The 17,806-nt window shown below is 43.3% G+C and overlaps 1 protein-coding gene across 4 annotated transcripts in view; it reads left to right on the top strand.

Annotated features, from left to right (window-relative positions):
* Positions 1-856: 856 nt before the first annotated feature.
* MEGF10 (multiple EGF like domains 10) overlaps positions 857-17,806 on the top strand; it is a 112,042-nt gene continuing 95,092 nt past the window's right edge. The window contains exons 1-2 of one of the 4 annotated variants that reach the window (XM_069777302.1): positions 857-1,430; positions 4,219-4,445. The gene's annotated coding sequence lies outside the window, so the exon portion shown is untranslated. Of the gene's footprint in view, positions 1,431-1,823; positions 1,905-4,218; positions 4,446-17,806 lie in introns of those variants that run through there. The other 3 variants (XM_069777301.1, XM_069777303.1, XM_069777300.1) reach the window with 3 other exon arrangements.

Below are 17,806 nucleotides of genomic sequence, written 5' to 3'. Positions count from 1 at the left end.
AAAAAGATGTCAATTTGACTAAAATACAATTGGCATAACTTCATTTGATATGTTAACTGGGGATCTGCGAATGAGTGTGTCTTTCTGACACCAAAACTGGAGGAACAGTGACGTGCAACTAAATTACAAACTTGCTGCTTTGGAGAAACTGTAGTGTTTTAAAACACTAGTAAGTCTTAAGGCACACACATTGAGAAGGAGCAAACAAATAGCTCTTGCATGAAGGGTAATGAAGTTAACCAAATTTAAGCAGCAAGCATACAACCAACACCAGTGATCTTCAGTTGGCTAGATCAACTCCTTTTACAGACAATTACCATTTTGTTCTGTATTGCCTTAAAAAATCTGGCTGTAATTAGGATACTTAATTTGAATCAGCTTTGAAAATTTAAATTTTTTTTTGTTTGGTATTTACCATCTTAGTGCTATTTAGTGTTTTTTAATCATTTAGGCTTGAGATCAGAGCAAACCTGCCATTAGTTTTGATAGGGTTAGCTACAGGGATAAGCAATAGATGTGACAAGAAAATTTGGACTATTCCCCCCCCCCCCCCCCTCCGGTAAATCGAAGATATTATCTACAGACAGTACCTCAGCTATTACAGCTGTGTAGCTGCCGGACTGTGCTTGAACGAGTTTCTGGGACCCCGAGGCCCGCAGCGACAGCAGGTGTCTCTGCTTTCCAGCACATCCCGCCGCAGCCCAACCCGCCCCACAACCCCCCGCACCGCCCCCCCGCTCGGCCCAAACCGGGCGCTGCTGTCGCACCCCGGCCGGAGCTGTCAGCAGCAATGAAACCTACTGTGAAGAAAAAGAATAGAGTAAAACCTTTCTGTAAAGAAAAAGATGCTTTAATGGCGCAACTTCCTCGTATGTGAAGCGCGAAGAGCAAAATTCCGTCCACAGGCGAAATAATACTTACCAGTTATGCAAGGCAGATTTCCCCTTGCAAAAGCTAATTTGTTAGATTAGCTACTGTCCTCATTATTTATGATTGCTTTGCATGTTCGAAACATACTAACATTTGTTTACCGTGCAGAGGCTGTGTTAAAAGGCCGGGGGGGGGGACACGGACGGACGACACATGACACCTGTCAGTCTCTTTTGGGCGCTCTTTTGTATAAAGACACAAGTAGCGGTTGCTTAGTTTCAGAAAACATTTTCCTTCCCGTGCTCCATGATGCAACAAAGCAGGCTCGCAGGTCTGATTTACCTGAAATATTTGGGGAATTCCAAGTATCTCCACTCACATACGCAAAAATGTATAGATGTGGAAAAGTAATGATGTCCTTCCTTTCTCAAGCAGTACCGGAGGGGAGCACATGACGTTTGTTTTGCTGTGGATTTGGGTCTCCTGAAGGAGCCGAGGACCAGCTCCTGCTCATGGGACCTAAGGAGCTTTGACGATTTTATTTCTCGGTCACCTGCTGGGTAGGTACCCATCCTTCACCGGGCTGAACGAAATGACCGCTGAGGCCCCGACGCAGCTTTCAGTTCGCCTGCCAGCGACTGGAGGGAGGCTATTTCGGGGCGAGGGGGGGGGTGAAGGCAGCATCCGCGCCGGGGAGCGCCCAGCGGCCGACACCAGCCCGGAAAGCGTCGAAGTGGTCAAGTGTCTGTCCGTCCGTCCGTCGCGGCTACATGCTGCGGCTCGGTCGCCACCACCCGCCCCGGCGGCGGGGCCGGGGGCCGGGGGGCGGGGGCGGGGGCCGGGGGCGGGCCGGGCCGAGCCGGGCCGGGCCGGGCGGAGGAGGGGCTGCGCCCCGCCGGCCCCGCCGCACACACCGCCCCTCGCTCGGCGCGGCGGCGGCGGCGGCAGCAGCGGGCGGCGGCACCGGCACCGGCACCGGCACCGGGCGGCGGCTCCCGACGCCCGCTCGGACGGGGAGGGCGCCCGCGGGACAGGTAGGCAGCGCCCCGACCCGCCCCGACCCGTTCCGCCCCGCCACGCAGGTGCAGCACCGGGAAGCCGCGGTGCCGGTCGCGGGTGCGGCGGGGCAGCGCGGCGGGGCAGCGCGGCGGCATCCCGGGTGGGTCGGCGGCATCGCCCTCGGAGTGGAGCGGGGGTTGCCCTCGGCAAAGGTGTCCCCGGGGCAGCGGTGGGATACGCCGGCCCCGCTCGTCGGTGCCGCCGCCGTGGCAGACCCCAGGCGCCCGCGCGTGTTTCCGCGTTGTCGCTGGTGGGTGACCGGGCTGGTGGGGCGGCTCCGGGGCTCCGGGCAGGCTCAGCTCGCTCTCCCCAGCTCGCATCGCCTCCGTCTCCCGCGCTAGCGCTCCGGAGCCGGGACGGGTCAGTTCAGGCTCTGCGTAGAGCAGAGGGTTTGCGCGGAAGATCTTTTTTTAAAGCTCACTGTTCGCTTTCACGGAAAGCTTTTGTGGGTCCTAAAGAGCGACTGGAACGAGGGTACATACCGAGATGGAGAGATGTTTGTGTATGCATGCAAATAAGCATGACCTACACGTGAAAATGCACATCTGTTTAATAACTTGACTTCGTTCCAGCGCACGGCTTTCAGCAGAAGCTGCCTAGAAAAATTCTCGGTTGTGTGGTATCCTGTACAGATTTTCTTTTGGCGACAGTCATAGTAGTGTAAATATTTCCTATTTTGTGTTTCAGCCAAGAAGGAGGCTCAATCTGGAAATGTGGGCACAAATCAATTAGCAGAAATAAGCAGCTGCTTTTCCTAGAATGAGCTGGGAATGCAGGGCTTTTCGGTAATCCTACACATTACTTAAATGTTGCTGCCAGTCATTGAGTACTTAAATGTAGTCAAAGCAGACATGTATTTCCCAGAATCGTGTACAGCTCTGAAGTTTTTCTCAAGTACTAACTTTTGATTATGGAGTGAGTTTAAAACCTCGGTTTGGAACATGCGGTCAGTACTGATAATGTTTCATGGCATACTTTCTCAGGTTTGTAGCTGAGTTTTGGCAGCAGCAGTTTGGAAAGCAGATTAACATGATGACTCTATTTAGGAAAAATGTTTTTATCCAGCAACTTGGAAGAGCAAAAAAAAAGAAAAAAAGTCAAGTCTGGAGAGTGATATTTGTTTCCCAGCAGATAAACTACAGACCTAAGCTGAAAAGTCTTAGATGCTTTGACTGAGCAGCATGTCAGATGTGAGACTGAAACTGAAAGCTGGCTTCAGTCTTCAGTTTTCTTGTCAACATCTCTAAGTGGCATTTGTGCCCAATAACACAATTCCAGGAGGAAAGCATATGTAATTAGGTATGAGTGTTCCTCTTGAATTGTAGGGGAGTGTGCAACTTTCTGAGCTGGAGACAGAATTTAGGCAAGTAACAGCCTGGGTGGCCAAATTATCTGTCTTGGTTGCTACTCAATGGCCCTGCAGATGAAATGGTATTAGGAAGCCTGTTTTATTTTCCATCTCAAGTCAGAAAGGCCAGCTGGGCAGGTGTGCTCCAGATTTTTAATACGCTGGACAAACAATGTAATTCAGGCCCAAGTTTCTACTTGTTTGCTCATATAACTCGTGCACCTGCACAGCATCAAAACATGGGACCTTATATAGTAGAATTTATTTAACTTTTTTCTTACCCAGACAACTGTAATCACCATGTGGCCTTGTCATACAATCAAATTTAAATGCGTATGGCTCCCACAAGAGGTGGATCAGTTGCGTTATGTTAGTATTGATTGTTAACATAGTGTGGAGATGGCATGGCTTTGTGTTTGCCTTCTCAAGATGGTGCAGTTTTAAGTCTGGAGCGTTACAAGTCTCTGCTAGAAGATGAGCACTTCACAGGATTTGCAATGAATTTTCTGTGTCTTGCTCACTGATTACAATCCATATCTTGCAAAAAAATTCTCAACTGCTGGCTGCTTAGTGACTTGCATAAAGTGTATCTGTTTAATTCCCCGGGGAAATCACTTACCAGAGTTCCCTTGTTTTGAGTATCAGGTGGTGAAATAGTCCAGAGTCTGCACTGTCCTCCATGGGCAGGGCTGTGCATACCAGTTTCCACTCCCCACAGACAGCCCCAGTAGACAGAAACTGTACTGCCTTTGCCTCAATAGCATGGTGCTTTAGCCCTTTGTATACCATTTTTACCATTTAGCTGCTCTAGGTAAAATATGCATAGCTAATGCCAACACTTTAAATGTGACTGGAGGTGGGGGGGTTGTGTCCTCAGAGGGTGGGCACCGGGAGGACCTGTCCAGGGTTTAGAGTATTAAATGAGCTGTTCTGCCCTGCAGGTGAACAGAAGAGTTTGACCGAGTGAACAGCTCTCAGGTGACTCTCAGAACCACGTTTTCCACAAAAGGATGTATTCTGCTGTATGGGGGCATACACCTAGGGAAGCAAATGCGGTTTAACAGAAGCAGTTAATTCATCTATGCAAAGAACACAGGAACCATACACTAACATACTTAAGTTTGATTAACATCTAACAGAATTTGGAGTGGGCTTTTGACTGCAGCTGGTAAGGATCCCTTGAATTTATATTCAGATTACTTGGCAGGAGTTTTGCACCGTGTCTCTACATACCTTTTTCTTGTCTAGGCATTTTCATTTCTCATTAGGGGAAGTAAGTGGCTTTTGAGGAAGGAAAAAAATAAAACAGGTTATTTGCATATGTGCTACAATTTTAGTAAAAAAAAAGATATGTTGATTCTTGCATAGAGAATACTGTAACATGGATGTGATCCAGTATATTAATTTTTTAAATGGAACACATTGTAGAGCAGTAAAAATCCACTATAAGCCTTCCTTTAGATGTGGAGTGGAATGGTGTAGTGGAATTACAGCCAAAGTTCTTACATCCTCATTCCCATTAAGCAGTGTCTTCCTTGGTGAATGATGCCAGTGGCACCAGATTTCACTATATAGTAGTTATGTTACCAACTCGCTGTCAGCAATGGAATTTGACCCTGAATTTTAATATTAAGAGATGAGTTTCCCAGTAATGGGTACTCATATTCCCCTTTGAAGATTTGAAAGAGATGCTAGAATCAGCATATCGTGAACTTAGGTGAAACTGCATTATTTTTTCATGTATGAGAAGAATCTGTGTCTTGATATTCCAAATGTTTTTCTTATGAGAAGAGTATGTATCATCTAAAGCCATCTGTTAGAAAAGTAGGAGGAGTATTTTGGGGAGGGATTGGCTTTACTGGAATAACTTTATTGATTGTGTCAGCATTCTTGTTAATTAACCCATTCAAATTGTCTGGTCTTTAATTGATGTTTTGCTTGTGTAAGAATTTGTGGTTTTTGCCTTTGGATGTACACATTAGGTTTATATTAAAACGTAGACAGCCAGCTCTTCATGTTTTATCTGTGTTTTGTATCTGATGATTGTCAGAGAAATTAGCCCATAGTCAGCAATGAGGTACTAATTCTGAGCCCTTTTGATGTGCAAGACAACAAAAGAATATAGATTGGGAAGCAGAAAGCATAATTTTAACTTTGACACTGACTTGCTGTGTGACCTTAGGAAAGAAATTTAATCTTTCTTCTGCTGTGTAAAAGAACACTCTTCTAAGCCTACCAAATTATTTTTGTTGAACACACTGAGATGCAAGTTAACTCTTGCAAAGAAACTTGAATATAAAGACTTCATATTAATGTATCTTCTATTTAAAATAAAAACACCAGCACTAACAGCTGTAGGTTGCGGCTCTAGTGTTCTGTCCCACCACTCCAGTCACAGGAGCTGTACAACAGCACAAAAACAATAGCAAAAATAATCTTGCCTTTTATAATCCAAAATTTAAGACAAAAGACAATAGGAAATAAGGAAGGACAATGAAATAATGAAAACAGCTGTCAAGCCACAGTCATATTATTATTCCTCAAAAATCATGGAACTTAAAATGTTTAAAGGGATTAATGATAATTTTTTTTAGGTGAGAGTCTTCAGATAGGAGACAGTGTAGAACTACTTCTCTGAAACACCAGTATATTACCAGTGAGGGCTGGTACCATGGCCCTGCCAAAGAAGAGGTCAACATCTTCTTAAGTATCAGAAATGCTGGGCATGGGAAGAGACCATGGAAGGCAAGGGGAGGCTCAGAGAAGTCATGACATTAGGGCAAGGCAGAAGGTGGATTTGTCAGGCTGGGCAAGAGAAGACCAGCAGGGGTTTGTGGTGTGCGTGAAGCTGTCTAGGCATGAGACTGGGGGGCCCTGACCCAGCCCAGTGGTGTCTCTCATGGGCAGTGCTGGTCTGGGAGGGTGTGCTCAAAACAGTGGCGGAGGATGTAGAGAAGAAAGGAGGGCTGGTCAAGGCTGCTCAAGAAAGAAAAATGGTCAAGAGAGAGATAATGTGTGTTCAGGATGACCGACACGTCTATAAGCAGTAGCAGGGTGGAATGCCAAACCAGAGTTTAGCAGAAGATACGTTACTGAGATGGACAGCAAAGGAAAGAAAAATCAACTGGATAGAAAACAATAAGCAAGCTGGTAGTTTGTTGTTCCATGCATACCCCCATTTCTTTTGGAAAGAAGCCATTGCTTTGTAAAGTTTTCTGTATATCGCAAGCATTACGCTGTAAGTTTTTGCCACATCACGCTTATGTCCTTCAAGGGTAGATCCTGTAAGCCCTCTTGAGTAGTGCTGTATTCCATGTAACTGTACAAGACAAACATGTGCAGCACAAAATGATTCAGAGAGACAGTAAGGGCAGAGGATGTCATTCTTAACATACTTTGGTCTTAGCCCTATGAGAATATTTTTCATCAATGAAAACAAAGACATCTGTGCAGGGTTTCAGTGAGTTTAGCGTGTTCACAGCATCTTTTGAAGTTTCTCCTATAATCTTCTCTAATTTTCAGGACTTTTTTGGGTGAATTTAAAGGATTTACACAGCAAGTAATAACATTGTCACCTAGTAAGTTACCCATATTTGTCTTGTGGACATGTTTTGATTTTATCTTGCAGACATTTTTCTGAAGTACAGGAGAAAAATATTCAAGGTGGAGATAACTTTGACTTGGGATTTTTCCCATCCCCAGCTGTTACTTGGAACAAAATACTCTGCTGTCAGAGGCCTTAGGAAAAGTCATGATGAGATCCTTATCCGTGGTTCACAGAGGACCTGGCAGTGCCGTGCACTGCCTATACTCTGCAGTCACGCTGCAGCTCTGCAGCAGTGCCAGCCCAGGGTGTGGGATGCCCGAGAGCTCCCCAGCTCTGGCTCTGCCCGTGCGTTGGGGTTTCCCATGGGGAGCCAGCACGTGCTGGAGGAAGCTATACGCTGCAATCTCATTTTGACACACAGATTTGACCGTAATAATTAATATCTAAAGATCAGGGCTACAGGGTGCATCTGCCTGGCATTGTAGATGCAGGCGGGAACAGTGAGATTGTTAGCTGCTGGAACAAAGGGGAGGAATTTGCAGCTGTGATGCTGTGCTTGTCTTCTCCTAAACTGTGTTTTAGGGGGATCCCACTACCCTGCTGGAATCCTTCTGACCTCACATACTGCAAAGGTGAACTAAATCAAACTTTTTTCTATGTTTTCACTATTGTTGGCTTCATTCAGATCTTTGGTGCTACGGCAGCCTATTTTTTATTAACTATGTTGCTCAACGCTTGAGTTTGGTGTCGATTCATGCATAGTGATTTAGATGATGGCTATTTTATGTTACTTGCCCCTTTCTTCATGTGACCCATAGGGAAGTTTCAGAATCAGTTGATTTGGATGGAAGCTTTTGAATCCTGACTTTTAAAGTTTCGGCATTGCTGAACTGATTAACTAAAGAAGAGTGTAAGAGTTTCAATCACAGGGCTCTGCCAAAAAGAGCCCCCAAAGTGAATATTTTGTGTGAAAGCATGCCTTGCGGTTTAAGCCCGGAGTGACAATGATTGTAACACAACGCTGTTCATGTGACAGCCAGACAAAGAGGCCATTATGCACGGCTGGCTGGCATCAGATCCTCCCAAAGCCAGTAGTCAGACTAAGCTTGGTGGCCCCGAAAATGTGAATACAGTGGAAGCTCTTGCATGTTAAAAAAGAAGAAAAAGATGTATGTGTGTGTGTGCGCGCACACGCATGTGTGTGTGTGCCAAGGTCCAGTTAAGTTGTAAGTACAAAATGACATAATTGATTTGTGTATGATTTTTGGAAAGTTGCTGTCAGGAATCAGCAAAAAACATGTAACAGCACTGAGGACAGACATGGTGGGAATAAGACAGAGTGTCAACAGACCAAGTAGATCTTATAGTTCCTTTGCTCCATGCTGCAAGATTGCTTCCTACAGTGTGCTTTTGAGCATGTATAACTGAGTTTTAGTTTCCTCTAAAGTGTTTACAAATTTTGGACTGCACTGATCTGCCAACACACACATGTTATGATCATTGGAACTTCGGCACAAATAAAGCTTATGTGTGGTTGTGGGAAGCATTTGTTTGGTGACTGACAAACCCTCTTCAAAGGGTTGAAGCCCACCGGCAAGAATCAGAGCACTTGATACTTCAAATGTCCCTGACAACTTGTGAGCTGCAGCAATCTTGGCCCCAAAGGCAGCATACCTGACTTGCGTCAGCCATTGTAAATCTACTTAAAAAATAGGATACAGCAGCTGGAGTGGAAAGCTCTTCAATTAGAAATGTATTTGTTTAAAAACAACTGTTTTGCCTTTGCAGCCCTGAGGGCTGGATTGTCTTCTCCAGTGCACAGGAGTTGGCAGCCGGTGATGACCGGGAGTCACTGGTGATCACACCCGGCAAAGGCGCTTTGGCCTCATTCCCTAGCTACTGCTGTACATTACTTTTTAAAAATATTTTTCCCTTTTTAATCCTTTTTTTCCTCCTTTTAATTTTTTTCCTTTTATCTTTTATCTTTTTCCCTTTTTCTTCCTCTCTCCTCTTTCCCTCTCTTCCTTTTTCTTTTTTTCTTGAGGACCTTATTAAACTAGCGTTTGCTTTTGAGTGATATTTGCTCCTAAACACTTCACTTAAGGGAAGCACATAATTTATGGAGCGGTCTGCCTGTTTGTTGGTATATTGGTACTGGTATAAAAACAAAGGACCAGTTAGTTCCATTTCTTTAATTCCACATAGGTTCAAATATTTTTTTTCATTTTGCTCTGTTACACTTTCTGAATACAGAAATTAAAAATATAAAATTATTTCATATTCTGCAGTTGTGTTTTATTTTTACTGACACATTTTCCTACTTTGTTTACACTTTGCCAGTGAATATTTTCCTTTAGAGAAGCTTTTGAAGTGCAAAGAGGAACAGAAAGCATTTTTTGCAGCTGGTGACAGAGTATTAAATAATTCATCTTTTCATTTATTCAGTTCTCCATCATTACGCTTGTCTTTGGAGGGTTTTTTGTCTATACTTTTGGGAGACACTATCATCAAAATTACTTATGCCTATATTAAGAATTTTGTGTCATCAAGAATTAATCTGAAGAGGGTCAGGCTGTATCTTGTGTTTGGGGTAGAAATTATAAATTATGGAGCAATGGTATATTGGTAGCTCTATTTAAATACACCATACAAATGCCTGAAGAGTTAGTGATTTTGTTACTCCCTCCTGCACCAATGAAGGGCCAAGCTCAGTCCTGCTCCATCCAGCATGTGCTGAGAGTCTGCCCCCGGCAGCCAGCCCTTCCCCTCCCCCTGGGCCAGCCTCACCCCCCACGCTCCAAAAACATAACTCTCAGGAGTTGTTGCAGGCTCTGTATGAACTTGGCAGTTCTGCTCACAAATTCCTTTTTATGCCAAGTTGCTTGTGGTTGAGGATCAAAACTACAGAGCTTAATGCTTTTGTCTGAATTTTACATGTCAGTAAAAATCCCAGCCAATTTTGCCCTGACACTTGGATTTTTTTTGGTGGTTGTTGCTTCACTCTTTTACCTTAGTGTGCTTGAAGAGTCCCACTGCTCCTCAGAAAAAAACAGGTGTTTGGTTTGGGGAGCAAGGCTGGCATAGTTAGACTCCTGATCAGCTTCTTCCTCCAGTGTTTACCTTACGTGTTTGAGTAAATCTTTTTAATAGAAAGAAATACTGAGGATACAGCCCAGCTGGTGTCAGAGGGAGACTGAGCTGTCAGTCTAAGAAATTCAGTGATGTCTCTGGGTAGGTCAGGTGAGTAAATGCTTGTTGAGGGTAAAGCTGGGCTAGACGGGCTGTTTTTTTCAAACAGTCCTCAAGAAAAGGATCAGTACTTATTAAATTTTTTAAACTGCATTAGAAGGGTGCCAGATTGCATAGAAGTTAGGATTTCCTTTTCTCGTGCAAGCACTATGGAAATGATGCTTGTGATTTCTGTATGTGTTGCCATTAAAGGATGTTTCTAGGCCATGGCACAGCCTTGTTGACAGCAGTGGATTTTAATTATCCATATAATTACTCTTTTGTGCATACGAATCTCTTCAATTGTAATGTCAGTATGAATGTCCTAAAAGTGTGTGTCATGTGAAACAGCATATTGTCTGTCTCCTGAAGACAGCAAAGCAAACAGCCTCTCCAAATCTGAAATCACATCTCTACATGTGGCCCTTTTACTCAACGAAAGGAAAGTGTTACTTCCAAATACTAATGTTTGGATTTGTACAAATGAACTCATGTTGCGGGTGTGCTTTAGTGTTCAAATTGCATCCTCCTGTACCATGTTTGGGTTTGGGACCACAAAAGACAAGGACATTTGAGTATGTATTTTAAAAATTATCGGTAGGGCTTAATGCAGAAATGGTGCTGTGTGATTCTTGCCTGCTATGTACGGTTTGGTATAGGTGTCGCTCTCTCTCATGATGTAAGCTGTCACAATCCTGTTCGATGTTGTCAGGTCCTCCCATCTTTTGGCGTTTTCTGATGCATTGGAAGTGTCCAAATTACTGTATTCAGTGACATTAAAATACGGGAACTTTGAAACGTGTGAAATTTTGTTTTTTATGATGCAACTAGGAGACTTCTAGGAATCTAAACACCTCAGGAAGATTTCATGGAAAGGTGGGAAGGAGATTTGTCAGTTGTGTTCTACAAGTCTTAGTTTACGTTCTCTCTAGAGCGGTGTTTACTTTCACAGAAAATTGGGTAATCGTAGTAGGAATAAACAGGCATTTAAGTGTAAACAGAGTTTTTGTGGATTCCTAAATGGGAGTCCCATTTGCCAATTTGTACCATTGTCCCACTTGCCCCTAATTTTGTGATGCTGCTTCTAGTGCTGTTGCTCAGGTGCTTCGTGAGTTCTCACGTGCTTTGTGAGTGAGCAAGTGAATATCCACAAACCCTGGGCAGTTCTTCCTCGGAGACTTCACAGTCTGTTCTCCCAGACGAAGGCCACGTTCCTCGAAGCAGCAAAGGTGAAGCAGTTAAGTAATTAAAACCTGTCCACCTTGGCTGTGTGTTGGTTGGAGAGCATGGAAGAGAGGAAGAATAAAACGCCTGGTGCCATTATTCTCGCAGGGTGGTGTTGCTTTGCCCTTTGGTGGGAGTTTCTGATATACTGCAGCTGAGGAGTGTTTCACTGGCTGCAGTGCATTATCATTATTATTATCATATTGTCATAATTATTTTTATTTATTTATTTAAATGGATTCTGTTTAACCACATGATTTCTTTTTATGCATAACAATGCTAATTAAGAAATTTATTTTTTTCCTGCCATGACAAAGATCTGGGCACCAGTGGCCAGATGGCTGCTGCTGCTGCTGCTTTGCACTGGTGTTGTCTTCCTAGCGTGACCCATAGGAAAGAAGAAATACATAACACTCTGGAGTTTCTCAATGTCATGTTTGTGAAGAGAGGAACTGTAAGTCCAGGAGCAAAAAACCCACCTCCCTGGCCTTGCTGGCTGTTCTGCTTGCCTGCTGAGGTGCAGGAAGGCTGCTTGTCTACTGAGTGTAACAGCCCTGGTAAAAACTGTTTCCTTCCCTTCTTGTGCAGGGGACGGATGTCTTAAACCTTGGCCAGGGCATGGGCTTCATGTGGGCTTTGTCGCTCTGGCTGTAGCCCACCTGGGCGCTGAGGCTTGAGCTCTGCCTTTCCCGTGGGTTGAGGAGGCATCCCTGTACGGGGGTACTCTGCACCACGTACTCAGGTGTTTGACATGGGGACTGCCCCTTCCTCTGGTTTTCAGATTTGACAATGGCATTTCTAAAGAAAATTTCACAATTTGCACAGGCTGCCTGACTGCATTGCTCCATCACCACCGAAATCATAGGCTGCCTCTTCACCATCCTCGTTTTGCCTACAAAAATCTCTCTTAACATACTTGTCTCCTTTCCTCCTACTTCATTCTGCTTAGACAGTGAAAACGTAAAAGCAGAGAAAATCACTTGGGACTTTTTTTCCGCCCCGGCCGCGGACCATGCGAGAGCTGTGCGTGGGCTCCTCTGGGCACTGGGTGAGACCCCTCGGGGCAGAGCGCCGGACGGGGGCATTTACCAGCGGCACCGCCGGCTTGTGTGTTTCACTCGCAGCTCCGCCTGCTCTGTAATGGAGCTTTAGTGCTGCTTTAATCCATGCCACATGCGGGTGACCCGAGCAAACCTTGTGGGAAGACAGAAGCCCTGTTGTGTGTTTGTGGAGCAGTTGCTCGGAAGCTGATGAACAGCTGTGGCTGGGCTTGTTTGGAAGTGAAGAGTAACTTGATCTTTTAATCTTTTTTTTCTTTTTTTTTTCTTCCTCCCCAGACTGATATTGTAAATAACAAATGTTTCTGAAGGCCAGTGAGATTGAAATGCGTATTTTAAATTGAGGGATAGATTTCATGAAGGTTTTAGCTCTGTGCAAAGAATGTGCTTTATTTTTTTTTATAAATTAATTTTAGCTAGTTTAATTTCTTTTAAATTAAAAGACATAAGAGAACAGAGGCCCCAATTTTCTTACTTGCATTGAGTAAATCAGGACTAACTCAAGTGAAATCAGTGACTTTCAGAGTAACTGAGGTGAGGTGCATGAACACGGATCTCTGGTGCATTGTAGGATCTGTGAACACACATACATGTCTGTGTTGTCCAGCTATCCCAAACCTGCCTCCACCAAAGTCAGAAAAATTGGCCCCTTTTAATAGATTATTAAATTTTCTTTTAGAAAAAAGCTGAATTGCCAGCTCTGTAATGGACTCAGCTGAGAATGCACAGCAAAATTAATGCTTTTTATGCTTTAGGGTTGTTTCAGATTAAAGGCACTACACATTGCAAATACCAATATGCAGGTATGCCACAGGGCTTCATCACTGCAAGACAGAAGATGATACTGAATGGAAGTGAGTTTCACTAGTTTCAGGGAAGTTGTTTAAAATCTGAAAGCACAAAAAAGTGCTTTTTTTAATTACTGACTAAGAAGATCAGGTAAGTAGTTGTTGAAAAATCTCTCACAGCAGGAGAGATCCTTCCCTGCTTTAAGTATCCCCACTGCTGTCAGTAGATTTTTCCACCTCCGTAACCCATTTCAGAGAGCTGGGAGACTTAATCTCATCTCTGGAACAATATTGTTCCTCTGCAACTTTAATGGACTTTTAAGATATGTTCCATTCTTTCTTGCTGAACACTAGTTCATGCCAATTTGCATTATGTATGAATAACGACAGCCAGGATATGCATTCATAGTAAGTGAACCTCAAAGGATGCAGTGATTTGGGGCTCTGGTCTGCACCATTAAAACACAGAAGATTTTCTTCCTGTCTTTGCAGACTGTCAACCTTTCTGTGTGTACCACACCCTTTTACAAGTCGAAAATAGATTTTGGAAAATAGATTTTTGTTTTCTTTGGTTTGGTTTGCTAAAGTAGTGCTGAGATGCATGAAGGAAATGCTCTTTCTCATCTAGCAATGAGAGAAGATGTGAAAAAAGCCTGAGGTTGCTGTCTGTCGGTCTTCAGTATTAAGTTTTTTGGAATTACGTAGAAATCCATTGCAGTCGCTCCAAAAATGTCTAGTGGCATTCAGAAACATCTCTGGATGCTGCCTCCTAGGATGTACTTTAAGCGTCCTCTTCTTCTCCTGTGGGAGTCTCTCACTACAATTCAAAAAATTACCATGCTTTCTGTTGTATTCCCTCTCTCCAGGAAAATACCAAAGTTTTAGGACATTGAGGTTTTATCTTAGGCATATAGGTGTGTTTTTTCTTTGTTGCAGTTTACAAAAAGAATACCAATGGGAAAATTAAAGAATGAAAAAGCAGATAGACAAGAGGGCATTATTGGCCCCTTCAGAGGTGACCCAAATCTGTTAAAAATTCTCTCAGTCATGGTATTGTGTGTGGTGATTCCTTTGTAAATGTCTAAGACCCAAAAGTCTGTATTTCAGGATTCTGATGCTATACCCACAGTAAGGACTGTAAGCACAATGTGCATGTCACTGCCACTGTGGCAAAATATCGAGCTGGAGGCATGTGTCCTAAGGGTAGGCTGAAAATGGAGACTAGCAGACCTAAATTTTGTTTTCAGCTCTGCTGTTGATTTTTTTTTTAATGAAATGAGAGAAAACATTTACACAGGAGTCTAAATACTTTCCATCTATAGTGTGGTTATTAAAAGTAGCCTTAAGAACAAAAAGCCTTACAGTGTTAGAAAAAGTGTTGTAGGTCTTATAGGGAGTTAAGTTGATAAAAATACTGTACGTGAGATTATTACATAATATATACCTGAAAATAAGTGTGCTTAAGTAAGCGAATCCCATCTTTCGCTATATTAAAGAGGCCGAGGGAGATCAGGTATTTGCAAAAGGCTCATGAGAAGAAAGAGACCCCAGAGACAGAACGCCACATGGAAACTTGCTGGAACCTCTTGCAGCATGGAGCAGCCTTGGACTCCTGAGAGCACAACAAAGACCTTCAGATGGTGACAGAGAGCATCTGCCCTGGCTGATCTCACCCGCTGGGGGAGACTCTTTCCAAAAAATGGCCACTTGCTCTCCTGGAGGGAGGGAGTTGGGTGTCCCAGTCTGCCCTCCAGAGAGAAGAAACTATTCATGGATTAGTTCACCGGGCAGCTGATTGGTTGGGTCAGATGAAACGCCCGTTGCTTGCCCCAGGTCTTGGACGACAGCTTTGCTTTAGCTTTCAACACAAGGGCATCCTTCTGCCTTTCAAGAGCGGATGCAATGGATGTCAGTACAGTTTTGTTGCTCTTCTACACATTCCTACCTTTCTTCTAACTCTCTTGAGCAGTGCAGAAAATCGGTAAGAAAGGTCAGATAATCCCTTGCTCCTTACTGGATGAAATGGATGAAAAGAAGTAATTTTAAGCAATATGGCAGCTGGCCTGTCCATCTTCCTTGCTGACAATAGCAACATACATTTCTGTGCTCTTAGTAGAAAGCCTGTGTGAAACTGGAAAGTAGCAGTTAGTCAAGGGACAGAGTGCCTGCAAGCTCAGAGTCATTATACTATGTCAGGACTGGTGGATGCTAAGAGCTTGGGGTTTAGAGCCAAAAGAAGATCAGCTGGTAGTAAAAACAATGTAATAGCAGTTATTGGCTAGCCCAAGCCTGGAGTTTTCACCAGATGTTGTGACAGTGAATCTGAGTCTTCAGTCATCAGAAGTAAGTCAGTTGTCAGCACCACCCCGTGTAAGGCCATGGACAGGAGGAAGGATGCTCTTCCTCCCTGTGTCCTTAGATGCCTTGGGGCAGCTCCTCCGATCTCTCTCTTTTACGTGGGCTTTGCTTTCCCCTACTCATTTGCATTGTCTGCTCCCAGGAAGCTGCAGTGGGGTTTGTTATCTGTGCATGGAACGTCCTGCTAAGCTGCCTGGAGCGTCCCTGCTGTGGCCAGCGAGGTGACCTGGCAGGTGCTGGCAGCGTTGAGCTGTTGGGCTGCTCTGGATTTCAGGGAGAACAAGCAGTTTTGTGGGTGAGTTCAGGTTTCATCCCAAATTTCCACGCAGATCAGAAGAGAGTGTCCATTCCATTTTCACTCTTTCCAGAAGCTCCCTCACACTGTGATCATCCAGTCCCTCTGCAAATGCTGTGCTGTTTTTCACTGTCCTCTCAGCTGTTTGCTTGCCTGCTAGCAAAATAAAGCAGCAGATACACTACTGAATGTGAACTTTCATCCTGTGCAGTTTCCAAACTCTGGATTGCTTATGTCTCTCATCCGTTAAAGAGAGACAACACATTCAGACATTCAGATGACCACTGCGTTTCCTTCTGAAAATAGTGAATGCTTTTAATTTCCCTTTAGAAAAACACCATGCACAATTCGCAATACTTCTTTTTATTTTTAATGAATAACTGAACCAAGGCCAACGTTCCTGTAGTTTTAGCTGAGCGGCAGCAGAAGTTGTAACAGAGATGCTTCTAATGCCAGTTGGGCTATACGTTATAAGTCTACTTACAAAGTTTGCCTTTTTTCTGGCACAGTCTCTGACACATACACTCCAGTCAATCACAGTAAAGTGCCTAATAACAGATGTGGCAATTAAGCTGAAGAATTCTGTCTCTCTCTTTTAATTTTTATTACACAGAATAACAAAGTACCTCATTAAACCCACCATCACAGAGATTTTTTTTAATTTGGCATACAAATGTCTGCAAAAATTAGATCTCTGAATAGGGTGCCTCGTTACTAAAGGTGCTTTGTCAGACAATGCTATGAATAGACCATTTTTGTAATGACAGATATGTGCTCGTGCTACTGTTGTCCTTTTACAACCCATACTGCAAAGAGGTGCAGGTTTAAAGAAAGCAACATATGTCCTGAAGGATAACATTTTGAGGGATTTAGGGCCTTGTGGTCAAGTTAATAAAAATGTGGTCTTGATTCTTCTGGGTTCAAATTACACAGCCTTCAGCTGGAATTAGCAGCAGACATTTAGGAAGGTTTCAGATAACCAGTAACCAAAGTAAATTAACATATTTTAATATGAGAAATTATCTTGGAAAAATATATTAATTGCAACCTAAAAAATCTCCTTTTGATTGTTAGAGCTTCTAAGGCATTTGCCTTCATTAGTTTCTTTTAATGATGTACCAGGCACTCTTTGTAAAGGAGAATCTGATTCATCATTAAAAGAAATGAATTTAAGAATTTAATGATTTTAGTTGTCTTAGAAATTATGGTAAGAGAAAACTGAAACTGATATAAACTAGTACTGGAAACTTTGATACAAAATTACTCTTTTAGTATCAAGGTGGTTTTATGCATAAAATACAAAGTTGTTTACTCTGCCACTGTTAGAAAGAACATGGTTTTTTAACTGCCCATCAGGAGTGTTGGGAGCAGTTTTATTTCTCAGAGGTATTATTTATTCACCAAAGCACAGCATCTTGTCTTACAGCTTCAACTGTTTATCTAGGAGTATACTGCATCTGTCTGTGTCTGTGTACATTTACCTGCATGTATATATATGCACCAGCATACATGTGTCTGTGTGTGCATAGACACACACACAAACTCATGAAAGAGTGAAAATGTGCAGACACCACTGGCACTTGGCAAGCTGAATTTCTCCCTAGGAATATTTTTTTTTCTCTGCTGACAGATAGGGAAGCTAAGTACTAAAAAAACCTGCAAAAATGATTTTAAGTTTGTAATATTTTTAAAAAAGAATGTAATGTTGAGTTTGTCTTAAATGTTCAGCTATTCCTTAACCTGTTGTTCATATTATGTCTATAGGTATTACAGAGCACAGATGGGATAATGAGACCAAATTGTCACCCTGTAATGTCAAGGAGCAGTGCAAATCAAACAAACTAGCAAGTAAAGGTCAAGGAGAAGGCTCATGGATATAAGCATTGTTTCCATAACTGCATATGCTTACAAGCATTATGAAAGGCATAGTTAGAATAAAACATAAGTCTTGCCCCAGTTCTCCTGGGGCAGTAGCAATGATATACAGCTACCACCAGTATAAATGGACACAGTATGATCACTTGGTGGCAT

The sequence above is a fragment of the Haliaeetus albicilla genome, chromosome Z, assembly GCF_947461875.1.
Source record: "Haliaeetus albicilla chromosome Z, bHalAlb1.1, whole genome shotgun sequence".
NCBI lineage: Eukaryota > Metazoa > Chordata > Aves > Accipitriformes > Accipitridae > Haliaeetus > Haliaeetus albicilla.
The sequence above is the reverse complement of the archived record's forward strand: the minus strand, read 5'-3'. Positions and strand labels throughout refer to the sequence as shown.